Source organism: Rhinatrema bivittatum, chromosome 6, assembly GCF_901001135.1.
Source record: "Rhinatrema bivittatum chromosome 6, aRhiBiv1.1, whole genome shotgun sequence".
Taxonomy (NCBI): domain Eukaryota; kingdom Metazoa; phylum Chordata; class Amphibia; order Gymnophiona; family Rhinatrematidae; genus Rhinatrema; species Rhinatrema bivittatum.
Genome location: NC_042620.1, coordinates 68353267 through 68375225, shown reverse-complemented (window position 1 = coordinate 68375225; position 21959 = coordinate 68353267).

Genomic DNA, 21959 nt, shown 5'->3' with positions numbered 1-21959 from the left:
CATGCTTGTTCACTATAAAAAATACAACCATAACAGTGGGCTACTTTCCATATCATTCAATACATTCCATTGATAGTTTCTCAGGAGATATTTTCTGTCTGTCCAGATGGTTGAAAGGGGGTGTGATACTGACCATTGGCAGAGGATAGAATATAGAAACCTCCCATTCTGTCACTGACTAGGAGTGTGAATTATTCCTTAATTGACACCTGTGCCTGACTGTTTGCTCAGACTAACCATTGACAGATTGTGGACAGGCTTTTCAAAAAGAACACAAGGGTTGGCTAATTTTACACAAGCAATATGCTACTTTTCCAAGAAATAAAGGAACACATAGAAGAACATTGATTGTTGATCATTTGGTTCTATGACATTAAGTTCAATCTAATTATCATATTTTATTTTACCAAAAGAGAATTTCCACCGTTATAGTGATTTAATAGCAGCAGGGTTCTGACACAGACCTGGATTGAGGTCTGAGCCTGAGTTACTGGATCAGTGTAACAGGCAGTCATAAAGTTTCTTTTGCCAAGTGCACAAGCTGCATGGAACAGTCATAGGGACCCTATTTTCGAAAGGATATTTATTTTCACAGATATGAATTGAAAAATCCTTTTGAAAATAGATTTCTAGGATTAAAAGTCATTAAAGAGAAATTTTCATTTTCTGTTGGTGTGCACGGCTACTGGCAGACTAAGGGTGCTATCAGTGCAATTATTTGGCATGGTCTTTTTACACCAGAATTTTAACCATGCCACAAGCAGTTTACTATTTAAGGGCCTCATTTTCCAAGCAGTTTACCGTGTGCGATAAATTCGCAAATCGCGCTAACAGCCGTTAACGCGATTTGCGAATGCAAATTAGTATTCAGGGGGCAGAGTTGGGGCGGAGCATATGTAAAGCGGGAACCAGTTTCTCGTGTGTGGCGAAACAGCCGCAGTGTTATTGTGGCTAATAACTACAACCCTTTGATTTGTGTTATGGGCCAGTAAAGGGTTATTGTGGTCCATGATATGTCTGGACAGCCTGTTGCTGGCAGAGAGAGAGAGAGAGAGAGAGAGAGAGAGAGAGAGAGAGAGACAAAGCCTTCCTATAATGCCTATGCCCTAGACAAGTATTTGTATCCCTATGGGAGGGCCACCTAGTAAATCGAGGTGGGGTTTAGGTAAGAGCGTCGGGGGTTGGGGGCCACTTTCGCATTCCACATGAGACGTACGGAAAGAACAGTGGTCTCTAGTGAAGATTTGCTGGCCGTCGGAGTGAGGAAACTCACTCCAAGAGGAGATTTGGGCTACATTCTCTCCACCTAGCTTGTTGTTGCCCAGGTAGAGTGTCCATCAAGCTAGGTGGAGAGAACGTTGCCCAAATCTCCTCTTGGAGTGAGTTTCCTCACTCCGACGGCCAGCAAATCTTCACTAGAGACCACTGTTCTTTCCGTACGTCTCATGTGGAATGCGAAAGTGGCCCCCAACCCCCGACGCTCATACCTAATCCCCACCTCGAGTTACTAGGTGGCCCTCCCATAGGGATACAAATACTTGTCTAGGGCATAGGCATTATAGGAAGGCTTTGTCTCTCTCTCTCTCTCTCTCTCTCTCTCCCCCTCCCTCCCCCCCCCCTGCTCCTGAAACAGGCTGCTGGGAATATCATGGACGGCGATACTCCTGGCTGGACACTTTCACAAAAACATCGTGCACCACGATAAAACAACCAATGAATCATCACGGTGCACAATGTTTTCACGATTTGCGACTCCAGTTCCACGAATGGCGAAAACATTGCGTGCGGCGGTTTCCCCACTGCACGAAAAATGCCTTATTTGCATAGGACACGCCCCCTCATGCGTTACTGCTGCGATATTGGAAAATGAGGCCCTAAGTGTCTTAAATACAGTATAGGCTGAATTTGTACGCACACACCGCATGCATTTTAGAAGGGGCCCGGCCACACGCGTAATCCTCGTTACGTGCACAAGAGCTGGGCCTCGCAAAAGGGGCGGTCTGAGTGGCGAGGAGGGGTGATCCAGGGGGGCGAGGTGGATCTGGAGGTGGCTGACAAGCTGGCGTAAGTTCTGAATCAAAATTTTAAAAAAAGATAGGATCTTTTAAAGAGTCAAGGAGGACAGGAGAAGAGAGAGAGAGTATGGGCAGGGGTGTAGGGAACTGGGGAAGGCCGCAATGTGTCACAGCGTGAAAATTGCATTATTTCACCCCTTTTGCGCGCGCTGCCCCGGATTTTATAACATGCACGCACCAGTGCACGCATGTTATAAAATTGCGCATATGTTTAAAAATCTACCCATATGTGAACAATGGCAGCAATATTAGGTAGAAAGAAAAAATTATTAAATGATATTCCAAGTAAAAACTGCAAGTGACATATCGGTACTAGTGTATATGAGTAGATGACATCTGATAAAGAAAAATTGCATTAGAAGTAAATGGAATGAGCTATCCATTCACATACTATTTATCAAGTATAAAACATGACATCAGTCTTCTACTATTACAGGTATGATATATGCATGTTCTTTATTGACAACAGCCCTGCGAAGCAAATAATCACCATTAATACAAAATCTATCACTTTTTGAAGGTATACAGAAAGTATGTTCTGGAAGAGGAGTTGAGCTAGATACTAGAGGTTTATGCACTAGACTTGTATCAACTTTGTTATTTAAGCGCCTAAGTTTTGAAAATTCAAATTATATATATATAATTGATTAACACACTTCTAGAATGTTTCTTTTATATGAGATCCAACTTATGTATTTGTATGAATATATATATTTTTCATTGACTGAAAATTAACTTTCATCTACAATTTACACATTTAACTCCCAGCTAATTTACAACACATATTTAGTAATACTCACCTCATAAGACCAGAGAGATTGGACTCTATTTTATGGAATTTACAGCCATATTCTGAATTATTTTTTTCCCCAACATCTGAAAACTCGGTTGTTCAGTTTGCTGAAATCTTAACTGGGAGTTAGGTGTCATTGCGACATGGAGGTTCTTTGGAAAGGAGTAGACTCTGTTTATTTTTACTGTCATGGAAGGGTATTGGATGACTGATGAGAGTTTGAGATCCTATTTTATTTCTTTTAATGTTTTTTGGATAATTTCTATATAAATTAATGTTTATGTTGCATATAATGTTCAGAGGGCAAGGGCTGTTATATTTTTCTGTTCTGAATTGATAAGCAATTCAGTTTGTTTTATCATTTTTTACTGTATGATTGATTGCATTTATTTTTTGGTTTAATGATTGTAATCCCATTTAGAATGACCTGTTCTCTGGGGAAGATGGAATATAAATTATTTTATTTATTTATTTATTTAACAGTTTTTTATACCGACCTTCATAGTAAATAACCATATCGGATCGGTTTACAATATAACAAGGGAATAACTGGAGTAGCAATTCAAGTAAAATGACAGATAACAATGGTAGGAATAAGTCAAAGTTACAATCAACAGGGAGAGAGAACTTGGAAGCTTACAACAAGCTGGAAGGAAGAAAGGCTGGTAATAAATAAGTAGTGTTACCATAGAACGTACGAGTTAACAGCTTAAACGGTGCTTTGACCTGAAAGTCTCAGAGTCCATTTCGTGCAAATGATTGCCAGACCGGGTAGGAGTCAAGGGCAACTAGTAATTGTCTGGTAAATCAAACTCAATGTTTGTACTTTAAATAAGGGGAGAGCAGTGTTCTTAGATTCCAGCAAGGCCTTTGATGCAGTTCCTCAGAGGTGATTTATGAACAAACAGAGCACACTGCAATTGGGCCCTAAAGGGACTGAATGGATTAGAAACTGGTTGAGTAGGAGCTGACAAAGTGAACTGGTAACAGAGTTCACTCTGAGGAAAGGGGGATTATCAGTAGTGTGCCACAGAGATTGGTCCTCAGTCCAGTTCCCTTCAAAGTTTTTATGAGTGAATGTGATATTGCGGAAGGGCTATTGGGAAAGGTTTACCTTTTTTGCTATGATACCAAAATCTGTAACAGGATAGACACACCCTGGAACATGTGGAAACATGAGGAGGGAGTTAGTTAAGTGTGAAGAATGGTCTAAAGAAGGGGTATACTACCATCCACCTGGTCAAGATGGTGAGACTGATAGTGAAATGCTAAGAGAAATTAGGGAAGCTAACCAAATTGGTAATGCAGTAATAATGGGAGACTTCAATTACCCCAATATTGACTGGGTAAATGTATCATCGGGACATGCTAGAGAGATAACGTTCCTGGATGGAATAAATGATAGCTTTATGGAGCAATTGGTTCAGGAACCGACGAGAGAGGGAGCAATTTTAGATCTAATTCTCAGTGGAGCACAGGACTTGGTGAGAGACGTAACGGTGGTGGGGCCGCTTGGCAATAGTGATCATAATATGATCAAATTTGATTTAATGACTGGAAGAGGAACAGTATGCAAATCCAAGGCTCTCGTGCTAAACTTTCAAAAGGGATACTTTGATAAAATGAGATAAATTGTTAGAAAAAAACTGAAAGGAGCAGCTACAAAAGTAAAAAATGTCCAAGAGGCGTGGTCATTGTTAAAAAATACCATTCTAGAAGCACAGTTCAGATGTATTCCACACATTAAGAAAGGTGGAAAGAAGGCAAAACGATTACCGGCATGGTTAAAAGGGGAGGTGAAAGAAGCTATTTTAGCCAAAAGATCTTCATTCAAAAATTGGAAGAAGGATCCAACAGAAGAAAATAGGATAAAGCATAAACGTTGGCAAGTTAAATGTAAGACATTGATAAGACAGGCTAAGAGAGAATTTGAAAAGAAGTTGGCTGTAGAGGCAAAAACTCACAGTAAAAACGTTTTAAAATATATCTGAAGCAAAAAGCCTGTGAGGGAGTCAGTTGGACCGTTAGATGATCGAGGGGTTAAAGGGGCACTTAGAGAAGATAAGGCCATCGCGGAAAGATTAAATGATTTCTTTGCTTCGGTGTTTACTGAAGAGGATGTTGGTGAGGTACCCGTAATGGAGAAGGTTTTCATGGGTAATGATTCAGATGGACTGAATCAAATCACGGTGAACCTAGAAGATGTGGTAGGCCTGATTGACAAACTGAATAGTAGTAAATCACCTGGACCAGATGGTATACACCCCAGATTTCTGAAGGAACTAAAAAATGAAATTTCAGACCTATTAGTAAAAATTTGTAACCTATCATTAAAATCATCCATTGTACCTGAAGACTGGAGGATAGCAAATGTAACCCCAATATTTAAAAAGGGCTCCAGGGGTGATCCGGGAAACTACAGACCGGTTAGCCTGACTTCAATGCCAGGAAAAATAGTGGAAAGTGTTCTAAACATCAAAATCACAGAACATATAGAAAGATATGGTTTAATGGAACAAAGTCAGCATGGCTTTACCCAGGGCAAGTCTTTCCTCACAAATCTGCTTCTCTTTTTTGAAGGAGTTAATAAACATGTGGATAAAAGTGAACCGGTAGATATAGTATACTTGGATTTTCAGAAGGCGTTTGACAAAGTTCCTCATGAGAGGCTTCTAGGAAAAGTAAAAAGTCATGGGATAGGTGGCGATGTCCTTTCGAGGATTGCAAACTGGCTAAAAGACAGGAAACAGAGAGTAGGATTAAATGGCAATTTTCTCAGTGGAAGGGAGTGGACAGTGGAGTGCCTCAGGGATCTGTATTGGGACCCTTACTTTTCAATATATTTATAAATGATCTGGAAAGAAATACGACAAGTGAGATAATCAAATTTCCAGATGACACAAAATTGTTCAGAGTAGTTAAATCACAAGCAGATTGTGATAAATTGCAGGAAGACCTTGTGAGACTGGAAAATTGGGCATCCAAATGGCAGATGAAATTTAATGTGGATAAGTGGAAGGTGATGCATATAGGGAAAAATAACCCATGCTATAATTACACAATGTTGGGTTCCATATTAGGTGCTACATCCCAAGAAAGAGATCTAGTTGTCATAGTGGATAACACATTGAAATTGTCGGTTCAGTGTGCTGCAGCAGTCAAAAAAGCAAACAGAATGTTGGGAAAATTTAGAAAGGGAATGGTGAATAAAACGGAAAATGTCATAATGCCTCTGTATCGCTCCATGGTGAGACCGCACCTTGAATACTGTGTACAATTCTGGTCGCCACATCTCAAAAAAGATATAATTGAGATGGAGAAGGTACAGAGAAGGGCTACTAAAATGATAAGGGGAATGGAACAGCTCCCCTATGAGGAAAGACTAAAGAGGATAGGACTTTTCAGCTTGGAGAAGATACGACTGAGAGGGGATATGATAGAGATGTTTAAAATCATGAGAGGTCTAGAACGGGTAGATGTGAATCGGTTATTTACTCTTTCGGATAGTAGAAAGACTAGGGGGCACTCCATGAAGTTAGCATGGGGCACATTTAAAACTAATCAGAGAAAGTTCTTTTTTACTCAACGCACAATTAAACTCTGGAATTTGTTGCCAGAGGATGTGGTTAGTGCAGTTAGTATAGCTGTGTTTAAAAAAGATTTGGATAAGTTCTTGGAGGAGAAGTACATTACCTACTATTAAGTTCACTTAGAGAATAGCCACTGCCATTAGCAATGGTAACTTGGAATAGATTTAGTTTTTGGGTACTTGCCAGGTTCTTATGGCATGGATTGCCCACTGTTGGAAATAGGATGCTGAGCTTGATGGACCCTTGGTCTGACCCAGTATGGCATTTTCTTATGTTCTTATGTTCTTATCCTTAATTAAAACAAATAATTTACTTTTAGTTTCAGGGCAGAGCAGAGAACTTCCTTTGTCTTGCTCAGGAAGTCATCTGTTTGCACATGCTTAAATCCTTACAATTTGTACCATTATACAGGCACAATAATAATGAAACTCCATTACAAGGCTCCTACATAATCATAGCTAACTACAATACAATTCAAAACAATGCACATATGAATGGATTTTCTTTCTTTACCTTAATTAAAACAAATTTTGGCCTCCTTCACATCAACTCGCCACACTTTGAAGGCTCCTGCTCCACTCTATGGCTGAACCCATTCCAGTGAGCCCTTTCCTGCGCAAAGGAAAGGGAAAACTCCCCGGGTGTAGCCAGCCTTAGTATCTGCCGATCCATGTTGAACCAGAACCGATGTTCACATGGAAACCTCCTCCACGTCACCACACTTTGAAGGCTCTTGCTCCACTCTAGGGGCCAAACCATTCCAGGGAGCCCTTTCCTGTGCAAAGAAAGGGAAATCTCCCCGGGTGTAGCCAGCCTATCTCTTAGTACCCGCCGACCCATGTTGAACCAGAACCGCTGTTCACATGGAAACCTCCTCCACGTCGACTCGCCGCACTTTGTAGGCTCGTGCTCCACTCTAGGGCCCAACCCATTCCAGGGAGCTCTTTCCTGCACAAAGGAAAGGGAACTCTCCCCGGGTGTAGCCAGCCTATCTCTTAGTACCCGCCGACCCATGATGAACCAGAACTACTGTTCACATGGAAACCTCATCCACATCGCCACACTTTGAAGGCTCTTTCCACACTCTAGGGGCCAACCCATTCTAGGGAGCCCTTTCCTGCGCAAAGGAATGGGAACTCTCCCCGGGTGTCGCCTATCTCTTAACACCCGCTGACCCATGTTGAACCACTGCTCATATGGAAACCTCCTCCGCCTCAGCCTTCAAAAATCTCATTTGTATATCTGCTACATACACCACATTTTAAAAGACCAGCGAGAGCTCATTAGAAGCCAATGGAACCACCCCACTCTAGGGGCAAACCCATTCTAGGGAGCCCTTTCCTGCACAAAGGAAAGGTAACTCTCCCTGGGGCCAGCCTTTCTTGCCCCTATCAAAACCACAGGGACCTGTCTACCTCAGCTCTGCCATCCTGTCTTGCCCCTATCAAAACACAGGGACCAGACTACCTCCGCTCTGACAGCCTGTCTTGCCCCTATCAAATTTCTGGCACTCTGCCTTGCTGCCATACGCCAGATGACTCACTCTACTCATTGTGATGTTTTTGCCACTATCATGGTTCCTCAATGTGTTGGTGCTAGTCTTTCTGCTGCTTTGTCCCTTTATCAGCGCTTTGTGGTTTTTTCTGACACTCTTTCTGTTTGCTATGTTCCCCTTTCATTGTGCTGTAGGATGTTGATGCCACTTGTCTTGCCACTTTGCCTATCTGCTGACTTTGATAGTTCATGCAACTGTTATCAGTGCTCTCTTTTGAAGCTGTGGTGTGTTTTTGACACTTTTTGTGTTACTGGCATAGTAGTGGACCCTTGGGCCGGCCTGGCAGAGAGATGGAAGAAGAGGACGGCACTCTGCGGAGAAGGAGTAGGCCGGTGGGCGGTGGGCGGTGTCAGGTCACACGAAGATCCGGAGTCTTCACCCTGGAAGCCTGCGGACCCCCCCCACCCCCCGAGAAGAGCTCATGAGGTCCCAGACCGCTGGAACTTAGGAGAAACTTGGACCCAAGCAGAGACTTCAACCTGGAAGCATGTGGACCCCCCCCCCCCCCCCCCGAGAGGAGCTCATGAGGTCCCAAGGCCCTGGGACTTAGGAGAACGAGAGCACGGAGGAAGATGAGACAGTCCGAGGTTGAGGCAGGCGGCAGAAGCGGAACCAAGAACAAGCCGGAGTCAAAGCCAGGAGGACCATCCAGGGAGGACGGAGGCACAGAAGGCAGGAAGGCAGGAACTGGAGCTGGAACACTGGGAGCAGGAGCAAGACTGGAACGTCAGGATCCGGAGCCAGAACAGGAACGTCAGGAACCAAAGATCAGGAGCAGGAAGAGGAACACGAAGCAACTAGCACTCTAGAAGAGGAAGCTCGTTGCAAGGCAGGGAGAAGAAGCAGATGCCGGCTTAAATACTAGCCGGCGTCTGACGTCATTCACGTGGGCAGCCCGCGGTCTGGCGGGAAAAGCCCTTTAAATTGGGCTTCCCCGCACGCGCGCGCGCCTAAAGAGGGAGGAGCTGGATTCAGAGCCTTGGCGGCATCTCCCTCGTGGACACGCTGCAGCGAGAAGGCCCAAACCGGGCCGGCAAGGTGCACCTCCCGCCGCGTGATCCCAGGAGACCCTGAGCCACCCTGAACCACCCGCTGCAGTCGCTGGAGGACGGGAGGCAAGGGCCCGGTCACAAGGCTTGCGACTGGGTCCACAACAGTACCCCCTCCCTTACGCCCCTGCTTAGAAGGACCGGGTTTACCAGGATGGTTCAGATGGAATTGATGAAGCAGAGACTTGTCCAGGATGTGACGAGCGGGTTCCCAGGTGTTGTCCTCAGGACCACAGCCCTCCCAAGCCAACAGGTACTCCCATTGTCGTTGGTGGAAGCGAACATCAAGAGCCTCTCAAATTTGATAGACGGGATCGGCAGGTACATCCAAGTCCGCGGGCTCAGGAACCTTAGGGTGATATCTTGAGAGAATGAGAGGTTTCAACAGTGAAACATGAAATACATTGTGAATGCGCATGGAAGAAGGGAGGCGCAAGCGGTAGGAGACTAACCCCACTCTCTCTGCCACTCGGAATGGGCCACAATAGCGTGGTGCTAACCTCCGGTAAGGGACCTGAAAGTGTATATTTTTGGTGCTGAGCCAAACGTGATCCCCAGGGAGAAAGACTGGCGCAGGTTGATGATGCTGGTCTGCCCATCTCTTGGTGGTTCTGGCTGCCTTGACGAGTTTGGCTTGGATGGAGAGCCAGAGATTGTGCATTTGTTGAGCAGACAACTGAGTCGCAGGTGAGATACTGGACGTCGGCAGAGGCAATGCTGGTTTGAGTTGCTTCCCAAACACTGTCAGGAATGGGGACTTGCCAGTTACCGAATGGGTGTGGTTGTTGTAGGAGAACTCAGCCAGAGGTAATAGGCTTACCCAGTTGCCTCGCCTTTCGTTGATGAAGGAGCGGAGAAAAGTCTTTAAAGAGCGATTAGTGCGCTCTGTTTGTCCATTAGTCTGTGGGTGGAAGGCTGAAGACAGACTAAGTTGCACATCAAATTGCCTACACAAGGCTTTCCAGTAGCGAGCTGTAAATTGGGGCCCTCGGTATGAGACTATATCTTGCAGAAGGCCATGAATACGAAAGATATGAGAGGCAAAGAGCTGACCAAGTTCTGGTGCAGATGGTAGCTTGGGAAGAGGGACAAAATGAGCCATCTTAGAGAAACGGTCCACTGTCACCCAGATGACAGTGTTCCCCTCCCAGGCCGGTAAATCTACCACAAAGTCCGTGGCGATGTGTATCCAGGGCTCTGTGGGTATAGGCTGCGGTTGTAACAGTCCCCTCGGCTTTCCCACCAAAGGCTTCTGTCTGGCACATGTGGGACAAGAACTAACGTAGACGCGGACATCTTGTCTTATAGTAGGCCACCAGTAGAAACGGTTGAGAGTTCTTTCAGGGCCAGCATGACCGCCGGTAACGGACTCGTGAGCCCAACCCAGCACTTTCTTCCGTGCGTGTCGTGGTACCACAGTTCTTCCTGCAGAGCCCACAGTGGTTGATGACAAGATCACTTTGGCTGGATCCAGGATGAACTGAGGTTGGTCCTCCTCTTCCTCCTGCTCGGTAGCACGAGATAGGGCATCTGCTCGCACATTCTTGGATACAGGTTTATAGCGCAGTACGAAGTTGAACCGATTGAAAAACAATGACCACCATGCTTGTCTGGGATTTAAGTGTTGTGCTTGGCAAAGGAATTCTAAATTCTTATGATCTGTGAAGACCGTGATGGGGTGAGTGGCCCCCTCCAACCATTGCCTCCATTCTTCAAAGGCTAGCTTGATCGCTAACAGTTCCTTATCCCCTATGCCGTAATTGCACTCTCTGGAAGAGAACTTCCTAGAAAAGTATGAGCACAGTAGTATCCTCCCTGAAGAAGTACTTTGACTCAGAACAGCTCCCACAGCTACATTGGAAGCATCCACTTCCACTATGAAGGGACGGAGAGGGTCTGGATGACATAAGCAAATGTCCTGCATGAAGTCCTCCTTAAGGTTCTCGAACACCTGGTAGACCTCCACGGACCAATCCACCGCGTCGGCTCCCTTCTTAGTAAGAGCGGTCAGAGGTGCCACTTTGGATGAGTAGTGAGGGATGAAGTACCTATAGAAGTTTGCAAAACCAAAAAAGCGTTGTAGGACTTTCAACCCTTTAGGATGCGGCCATCACAAATAGCTGTAACTTTGCTGGGATCCATCTGGAACCCCGTTGCATAAACTATGTACCCCAGGAAAGGAAGGGCTTCCTGCTCGAACATACACTTTTCCAACTTGGTGTATAAGTGATTGTCTCTGAGGATTTGAAGAACTTGTCTGCCATTAGCAATGGTAACATGGAATATACTTAGTTTTTGGGTACTTGCCAGGTTCTTAGGGCCTGGATTGGCCACTGTTGGAAACAGAATGCTGGGCTTGATGGACCCTTGGTCAGACCCAGTATGGCATTTTCTTATGTTCTTATGTTGTCGATGCGAATCCAGGTCATGAGAAAAGATTAGCACATCATCGAGGTACACTATAACTGAAGAGCAGAGGTGCTCATGGAGTATTTCATTCATTAGATGTTGAAAAACTGCTGGGCGTTGCATAAGCCGAAAGGCATAACGAGGTACTCATAATGCCCATCCCTGGTGTTGAATGCCGTATTCCGCTCATCACCGGGGCGGATATGAACCAATTATTAGGCTCCAAGTAAATCAAGTTTGGTGAATATCTTAGCCCCCTGTAATCGATCCAACAGCTCAGGGATCAAAGGAAGAGGGTAACGGTCCCGCTTAGTGATAGCATTCAGACCTCTGTAGTCGATGCAGGGTCTCAGGGAACTGTCTTTCTTGCCTACAAAGAAGAAGCCGGCTCCTGCTGGTGACTTTGAGGGACGAATGAACCTCCTGGCGAGATTCTCAGCAATGTACTCCGACATGGCTCGTGTTTCAGGCAGAGATAGTGGATACACCCTACCACGAGGCAGCGTGGTTCCCGGTAACAGCTCAATAGCGCAGTCGAAGGGATGATGTTGTGGCAGAATCTCTGCCTTTTTCTTTGAGAAGACATCAGCGAAATCGACATATGCCCTAGGAATCGCCATCGAAGTGTGTAACAGCAGAATGCTGGGCGTCTGTGGAGCATGAAGGCAGTTGTTGAAGCAATAGGGACTCCACTTTGCTATCTGTAATGTGTCCCACTGAATCACCGGGGAGTGTTGCTGCAACCATGGTAGTCCAAGTATGACTAGATGAATGGCCTTCTCTAGTATCAAGAAGGAAATCTTCTCGGAATGAAGGACCCCAGTATGAAGTGTGAGGGGCTCCGTAGAAGCAGAAATACTGCCAGGAAGCGTTGTTCCTTGGATCGAGGTTATTCGTAGCGGAGTCCTACGAGGATGGACAGGGATTCGGAGCTGTTGCATGAGGTCATGTAGAATGAAATTCCTGCCGGCACCGGAATCAATGAAGGCGAGAGTCTTGAAGGTGCCTCCCGGGTATTCCAGAGTAATAGGGACGGTACATTGAGGAGCAGAAGTAATACAAGCTAGGAGTAACTCCTCGGGACCTCCTAGGCTCGGGTGTTTTCCGGATGCTCCTTACACTGGGCCGGGAAGTGTCCCTTTAACCCACAGTAGAGACAAAGACCCAGAGAACACCGGCGCCACCATTCCTCCGCCATCAAAGAGGTACGCCACAACTGTATGGGCTCTTCCGCGGGTGTCTCCGAGCGCGCCATTCCTTGGCTGGGTGCAGGTGTCATCGGCCTAGAAGATGCAGGTGCTAGAGGCACTGTACATTGGAAAGGACGGGTCTCTCATACCTGCTGTTGAAGACGACGATCTATCCTCCCCGCCAAGTTGATCAGCTCGTTGAGGTCATCTGAAAGATCATGAGCCGCCAGCTCATCCTTAATTCGAGCCGCCAAGCCCTCCAAAAAGAGACCCTGAAGGCTGTCCTCTCGTCACCCGACCTCGAGGGCAAGCGTTCGGAAGTCGATGGCATAGTCGGCCAAGGGGCGAGAGCCCTGCTTCAGTTGTAGGAGTTCCAAGGTGGCAGTAGCGAGTCATGCTGGTTCATCAAAGGCTTACTTGAAGCTAGTTACGAACTGCGGAAAATTATTCAGGAGAGGATCGTTCCGCTCCCACATGGGTGAGGGCCAGGACAGCGCTTTCCCATCCAGCAAGGACAGGATGTAAGCCACCTTCACAGAGTCTGCCAGGAACTGGTTAGGCAATAGTGAGAACCTGATGTAACATTGGTTCAGGAAACCACGACAGGCCTTGGCCTCTCCCGAGTAGCGAGACGGTGCTAGTAACTGAGTTGGCATCTGGACGCTTACCACCGGCATGGGTAACGGCGCCTGAGGAACCTCTGGAGGTGCTGCGTCCAACCGGTTGGCCAAACACTCCACCGTGGCCGCCCAGATGTCTAAGCAATGCTGTTGTTGCTGTAAACATTGGGTCATACCAGGAATGGCCTGGAGCCCTGACAAGTCCGCCGAGTCCATGGCCTTGCAAACTGTTACTGGCATTGTAGTGGACCCTTGGGCCGGCCTGGCAGAGTGAGATGGAAGAAGAGGACGGCACTCTATGGAGAAGGAGTAGGCTGGTGGGCGGTGTCAGGTCACACGAAGATCCGGAGTCTTCACCCTGGAAGCCTGTGGACCCCCCGAGAGGAGCTCGTGAGGTCCCAGACCACTGGTACTTAGGAGAAACTTGGAACCCAAGCAGAGACTTCACCCTGGAAGCCTGTGGCCCCCCCGAGAGGAGCTTGTGAGGTCCCAGGCCGCTGGGACATAGGAGAACCAGAGCACGGAGGAAGATGAGACAGTCCAAGGTCGAGGCAGGCGGCAGAAATGGAACCAAGAACAAGCCGGAGTCAAAGCCAGGAGGACGGAGGCACAGAAGGCAGGAAGTCAGGAACTGGAGCTGGAACACCGGGAGCAGGAGCAGGACTGGAACGTCAGGATACGGAGCCGGAACAGGAACGTCAGGAACCAAGGATCAGGAGCAGGAAGATGAACACAAAGCAACTAGCACTCTAGAAGAGGAACCTCATTGCAAGGCAGGGAGAAGAAGCAGACGCTGGCTTAAATACTAGCCGGCATCTGACGTCATTCAAGTGGGCGGGCCACTGTCTGGCGGGAAAAGCCCTTTAAATTGGGCTTCCCCGCGCGCGCCTAGAGAGGGAGGAGCTGGATTCAGAGCCTCGGCGGCATCTCCCTCATGGAGACGCCGCTGCGAGAAGGCCTGAACCGGGCCGGCAAGGTGCGCCTCCCGCCGCGGGACCCCAGGAGACCCTGAGCCACCCTGAACCACCCGCTGCAGTCGCCAGAGGATGAGAGGTAAGGGCCCGGTCACAAGGCTTGCGACCGGGACCACAACACTTTGCACCTCTGTTAAAGCACTCTTGCCACTCCTGGTACCGCTTTGCCGCTTTACAGTGCCTTAGGCTATTCATGCCACTTTTGTGCCACTTTTCCACAGTCTAAGTACCTTGGAGCTCTTTTCTCATTCTGATGATTGCTCCCCAGATGTTTCATCAGAATTGATAAGAAAACCCCAATTCTGCAGCCAAAAATAGGCTGCAAATACTTCCCTGATTGACTTTAATGGAAAACAGAAAACAAAACTAATTAACAAATTGGTTTTCCCCCTATGAAACTAATGCAACAAATTTGGGTCCTGGTGAAACAAAAAATCAATCGAAACAAATTTTTTCCTTCTGCACATCCCTACCAATTCGCCCCGAGGCAGCGGCTCGCGAAACATGTTCACGTCAGACTCAGACTCTTGACTCTGGAACTTGGTCAGTTTTAAGAATAAGGGAATTTTATGGAAAAAGTTCAAACATAAGAAAAATTGCAAAATTACATTAGTGAACCGATTATTAAAAAAGACCCATAGTGGTGAAAACACAATTCTATGCTTGTTAAACTGTGGGTGTTATGAAGGTCCCAAAATTACATAAAACATTGTGTTGAAATATATAACAATAGTAAATGTTTATAGCACCAACAATATAAGGAAAAATCTTTGTGATACAACGTGATTTCTAAAAGTTACTTTCTGTCGTTCATTGGATAAAAAGACATCTTTTTTTGGTAATTGAAATCTCCCATTATTATTGCACTGCCAAATTGGTTACCTTCCCTGATCTCTCTTAGCATTTCATTATCTGTCTGATCATTTTGACCAGGTGGTCAATAATATACTCCTATCACTAGGGATGTGCAGAGCAAAATTTTATGTTCATATTTTTTATGTCCGAAAGGGGGTCCCACTTGCGGCCAATATGGACATAAAAAAAATCCAATGAGTTGGGTATATGTACATATGTGCAAAAAAAAAATTTAAACCCCCTCACCCTCCTTAATCCCCCCCCCAGACTTACCACAACTCCCTGGTGATCGAGCGAGGAGTGAGGACGTCATTTCTGCAATCCTTGGCGAGAAGCATGTGACGTCGGTGGCACGTCGAGTGACGCGGCGTCACGTGATTCCCGGCTCGTTCGCGCCGGACGGCTCGTTCGGCCCAAAAAGAACTTTTGGCCAGCTTGGGGGGGCCTCGCCGGGAATCACGTGGCGCCGCGTCACTCAGACGCGACGTCACGTGATTCCCGGCGAGTTCGCGCCGGACGGCTCGTTCGGCCCAAAAAGAACTTTTGGCCAGCTTGAGGGGGACCCCAAGCTGGCCAAAAGTTCTTTTTGGGCCGAACGAGCCGTCCGGCGCGAACGAGCCGGGAATCACGTGACGCCGGCGTCACTCGACGTGCCGCCGACGTCACATGCTTCTCGCCAAGGATTGCAGAAATGGCGTCCTCACTCCTCGCTCCATCACCAGGGAGTTGTGGTAAGTCGGGGGGGGGGGGATTAAGGAGGGTGAGGGGGTTTATATTTTTATTTTGGCTCAACAATCGCGATTTCCCACATATCGAACATATCTATGTTCGATATGTGGGAAATCCGATCGTTTATGTCGAATCAATTTTTTAAGTAAAAAAAAAATATGAGTTGCGTTTTACTAATGCGGTCAATCCGAATGCACACCCCTACCTATCACTATACTCTTTCCCCAATACACATGGGATTTCTACCCACATAGATTCTACTGAGCATTTAGGGGCGGATTTTCAGAGCCCTGCTCGCGTAAATCCGCCCAAAACCGGGCGGATTTACGCGAGCAGGGCCCTGCGTGCCGGTAAGCCTATTTTACATAGGCCTACCGGCGCGCGCAGAGCCCCGGGACTCGCGTAAGTCCCGGGGTTTTCGGGGGGGCGTGTCAGGGGGCGTGTCGGGGGCGTGCCGGGGGCAGGCCCGAACCGCGCGGCGTTTTCGGGGCGTGTCGGGAGAGTTCCGGGGGCGGGCCCGGGGGCGTGGCCGCGCCCTCCGGACCCGCCCCAGGTCGCGTCCCGGCGCGCAGGAGGCCCGCTGACGCGCGGGGATTTACGCCTCCCAAAGGGAGGCGTAAATCCCCCGACAAAGGTAAGGGGGGGGTTTTAGACAGGGCCGGGCGGGTGGGTTAGGTAGGGGAAGGGAGGGGAAGGTGAGGGGAGGGAACGGGGGTAGGCTGCGCGGCTCGGCGCGCGCCGGCTATACAAAATCCATAGCCTTGCGCGCGCCGATCCAGGTTTTTAGCAGATACGCGCGGCTCCGCGCGTATCTACTAAAATCCAGCGTACTTTTGTTTGCGCCTGGAGCGCAAACAAAAGTAGGCTATTCGCGCTCCTTTTAAAATCCGCCCCTTAGTCTCTTGTATGATCTTTATCTTGTTGGACTCTATACCCTCCCGGACATAAAGTGTTCCACCCCCACCAAGTTGATCCTCCCTCTCATTGCAGTATAATCTGTACCTTGATATAGCACTGTCCCATTGTTTATCCTCCATCTACCAGGTCTCTTATATGCCAATTATGTCTATGTCATCATTCACTGCTATACATTCTAACTCTCCCATCTTACTTCTCAGACTTCTGGCATTCACATACAGACATTTCAAAGTGCATATTTTGTTTGTATTAACAACCTTATTTTCAGTTGATATGGATAATTTGGAATTCTTTAGCTTAGGTAATTCTTTACTTATAGGTATATGAGCTACTTTTGCTGTTATAGGAATCTCTCTGTTGAGATGCCCTAACTCTCCTGTTTCATTAGTATCCTTCAAAGATGCATTCCTTCAAATCATGCACTGCTGAGTGACCATTGGCTTTCCTCCTTTTTCTAGTTTAAAAGCTGCTCTACCTCCTTTTTGAAAGTTAGTGCCAGCAGACTGGTTCCATTTTGGAGCCATGGTGGAGCCCGTCCTTTCGGAAAAGCCTCCCCTTTCCCCAAAAGGTTGTCCACTTCCTTAAAAAACTGAATCCCTGTTCACTGCACCTTTGTCTTATCCATGCATTGAAAATCTGGAGCTCTGCCTGCCTCTGGGGACCTGCAAGTGGAACAGGGAGCATTTCAGAGAATGCTACCCTTCTGGATTTAAGCTTTCTAACTAAAATCCTAAATTTGGCTTCCAGAACCTACCTCCCACATTCTCCTTTCTTATTGGTGTCCACATGTACCATGACAGCCGGCTCCTCCCCAGCACTGTCTATAATCCTATCTAGGTGACATGTGAGGTCCGCCACCTTCGCACCAGACAGGCAAGTTAGCACTTAGCAGGCGGTTCTCACGTCCACCATCCACCAGCCACCCAGCTATCTCATTAGCATTAAAATCTGAAATGGCACTAGCTGGCCCAAGGCTTTATATCCAGATCAAAGAGGAGTCTTGGTAAGCCAGTACCATTTTGAATTATAGCAACATCAGAGCAGGAACAATTGGGAATTGTTCATCCCTGAATGGGCAACCCAGGGGTTTCTTTGGCTATGAAGGGTCTGGGATGAAACAGGATTTTTAGTAGTCTAGCCCTATCCAAGATTCCTACCATGATCCTAGTGGCTTCCAGCATTTTTTAACCCTGTTCTTACCAACATCTAGATTTAACTAAATAACTTATTTGGCTAACTCCAAATATCTGATTTAGCAAGATAAATTATTTTGCTAACTCAACTATGTCCCCTGAACATCCCTGAGCTGACTCCCACTTATCCAGATAAAATATATTCTGAAGATGACAATTACATTAAATAACTGAGGCATAAAGGACCAGATCTTTCGGACACCTGCCCCCATCCCCAAACCTTGCATGGGGGCAGGTGCCCCCATCCCCAAACACTTTGACCACCTGTTGTAAATTAAGTTATATGTAAAGCCTGTTGCTGAATTTGCTGTTTTGCTGAAAACCGATTAGATGTTCCAAACGATTATCGGTATATAAAAACCACAAATAAATAAATAAATAAATAAATACATACATAAATAAATAAATAAATAAATAAATAAATAGATAGATGTGCAGTGTCCCACCATATTACAATAATACAGAGATATAGACACTTGGTTTCAATGAAGATAAATGGCTACAGCTTTATTAGATGAATGCAATGAATCCATTATAGATATGGAAGTGTTGAGCCACTGCTCTAACTTCCCTCCCCACTCCCCTCCTTTCTTCCCCGCATCCTTTGAGGCCAGCATATGATTAATAAGTATTAATTCAAAGGCCATTAGTATCAACCTAATCTGTCCTAGCCACCTGGAACAGAGTGTGGTGTGGTTTTCCTGGAAAGTGGTGAGGGTTGCTTTATTTAGAAACCTTTTCTCATATGTTTTTAGCTGACCTGGGATTATTCCATTTCCTGATGTTTGGTTTTGCATGAGTTCTCTCTCACTACTCTAATTGTAATCACATTCAGAACATTGAAATTGTTTATTTTCAGCTACTTTTCTGTTGTGCCTGTATTACTTCCTTCTGAATGAGGGCTGTTTTGGACAAACCACCCCAGTATAATCAACCATAAAACAGGGTGGGAGAACCAGGCTGAGATTGTGGAGGGGTTGGAGAAAAGAAGAACCATTGAGCAGGTGCCATGCTATGATAGTGAAGCCTGTGTCTTTTTTTTTATTTTTTATTTTTACTTTTTCAAATTTTTATTTTGGGGTTAAAACACCCTAGAACAACAAACCAAAAGAAAGCAAGGTGGGAGTAACAGGCTGGTATCATTGTAGAGGATTAGAACAAAACAAAGAACCACAATGTAGGTGGAGGGGGAAGAGAAAATATTTCATTTTCTTTCTGCAGAAAAACAAACACCCTAAGTACAACCAAAAAACAAACAACTGCAAACAATATGGAAGCACCAAACCTCCCATGCACATAACTAGGCAATGGCATAGAAAGTAGGCGGAACTGTATTAGGGCTATGGCAGATAGGCATGTGCCAGCAAGTCCTCCATGGTGGTATTAAGTAGTCATGTGCATGCGTTGCTCCATTCATTTCATTAGTTTTGGTGGTACACACGTATCTCACAGATGGGTATAGGCGTGCAAAACTGATGCTCATATGTAGCCACCTTCAGTTTTGCACATCTGTTATCCATTCTTGAGATGCGTGTGTACTGCTGAAACAGATGAAATGAATGGAGCAACAAATGTATATCCCTAGTATTAGGAGTGTGGCAGGTAGGCATGTTTTTCAATTTAGGTGCAGAAATACTTCTTTTGTTGTTTCTGGCATTCGTAACCTTGTCAATTTTGGAAACATTACCTTTACTTGCTCTGCCTCTTCCTACTTCTGACATGGTTGATTTAGTCACTCGGGATTTGGATATTATAATGATTTTATGTTTCTCAGTTGCACCGTAACTGACTATATGCCCACTGACTGTGCCATGCTAATCTGTGATTGTGGAGAACATAGGGACAATGCTGAACTGAGCGACTGTGCACTAGTTCTGAGACTGCTGAACTAAGTGACATGCTCCAGAGCTCAGCCTGGTATTCTTCAGTCTCTGCACTGCATACTTAGTATCATTTCCTAACTGTGCACCTGTTGCTCTTCCATTGATTTCTATGGGATACTAATTTTAATGATTCATAAAATTAAATTTTGCCAAAATGTATTAAATTATTAAGATTTGCTTAATTTTGGGGGGCCCTCCTCCATTCATTTCAGGGACTCCTGAAAGAAATGATTTGGACCCAGTTTGTTTTAGATGAAAGCACTTCCCTACTCACTTCTTTTCTCCTTGGATTCCTCAGACAGGTACCACTAGACTGCTGACTTCTCATCCACTGCACTCACCCCCCAGCAGTGTAACAAAAAGAAGGGGAATCTATCAGCTGGAGGAGGCTTTATGTGTACGTGTGGGTATGTGCAGGGGGATGGGGGGGGGGGGAGGGGCTTTACATGCGGCATACCATGTGAAGGAGGTGGAGTTGTCGGCAGCAGTCACCATAACTTGGCATTTATCTGGATAACTCAAAAGTTATCAGGATAAATGTCTTTGGATATCAAGCTCTTTCAGCTTACAAATTCATCTCTGCAAATCTTCCTATTTATTTGCAGAGGATGTGTCATTTGAACATTTCATTTACCTATGCTTACTGAAATAGAATTGTGGTGCACATTCTTCGAGATGACAAGCTTTCAAGCACCTATATTTGAGCTTAATAAGCACAATAAATACTCATCTAATGGCTCTATGCAACACATTTTTGCTCAGTTTTTCCATTAATATGTGGCAATGAATGGATTTCTTCACTTTGAGACACCAGTCCCTCTCTGTTTTAGATGAAATTTTTCTAATGATTTTATGTTGTTGTTGCAGGAAGCTCTTAGCTCTCATTAGGGCAAAAGAGAATAATATGGTCACCTACTATTTTTCTGGATTAAACTAACTCCAGGAAGCTGTAGATTGATTCTCCTTCTCTGTTGCTCTTTCCTCTTTAGTTTTGTACAGAACCATAGTAATACGAATTGTAATTTCCTTTTGGTATGTCTGTTTTTGCATGTAACCAGCTTTTAAAAGGATAGTCAAATGTTTTATGGCTCTTTATTTGTCTGACTCACTTTGTTTTGACCCTAAATTTTACATATAGGTCACTTACTTTTTTGGAAGAGATTTGCTTGTGTGGAAAAGAATTTGAAAGAGAGATGTTACTACAGATATGTTATTTTTAAAAAGCTACAGAAATAGTTTTCAGATAGCTGAAGCCTATGCTATATGTATTTAAACAGTGAAGAAAATGATATCACTATTGTTGCATTTTGAAAATAAATGTGGTATGTATCATACCAGAGTCACTTCTTTAACTGTATATACACAAAATGATATAGAAAATGTTACTTTTTGATTAATATCAAAGTCTCTAGTGGACCATCATTCTAAGCACTTCTGATCAAATGACCTTCATTGCTTTGATAATCATTGGGTCTGCTATTGCAGCATTTTTTTCTATTTAATCTATTGCACATAAAATTAATAATCAACTTATCTTGTGTTTATTTATTTAAAAATATTTATATTCCACTTACAGCAAAGGCATGTTCTAAGAGGATTACAGTACATAATTATACAGTAATAAAAACAATGCAAAACAGTATAAACAAATATCAAACAATATATAAAATAAAACACTATGGGCCACATTTTCAAAGGTTACGCACGTAAATCCCTGGGGGTTTACGCGCATGGCCGAGCCTTACATGTGCTGGGCCAACTTTGCAAGGGCCCAGCCACACACACAAACCCCAGGGACACGTGTAAGTCTCAGGTAAGCGAAAGGGGTGATCTGGGTGGGGCGGTCCGGGGACGGCATCGAGTTCCACACTCGATGCCGGCGTTTTCTTGAGGTTTAGTGATGGCGTTCTTTTGTTGAAATTTGAAAAGGTAAAGAAATGTGAGATATGTTCAAGCTTTATAAGATGCTGTGAAATAAGAGTCGGGGATACATCTGGTTGTACGTCCGAGAAAAGTTGTTTGGGGCGTTCAGATGAACAATTCCTTTGGATAACTATTGTGGATACATAAGCAGTAGGAGATTCCTTAGAAGCTCTCCTGAAGAAGCCTGAGGAAAGGCGAAACAT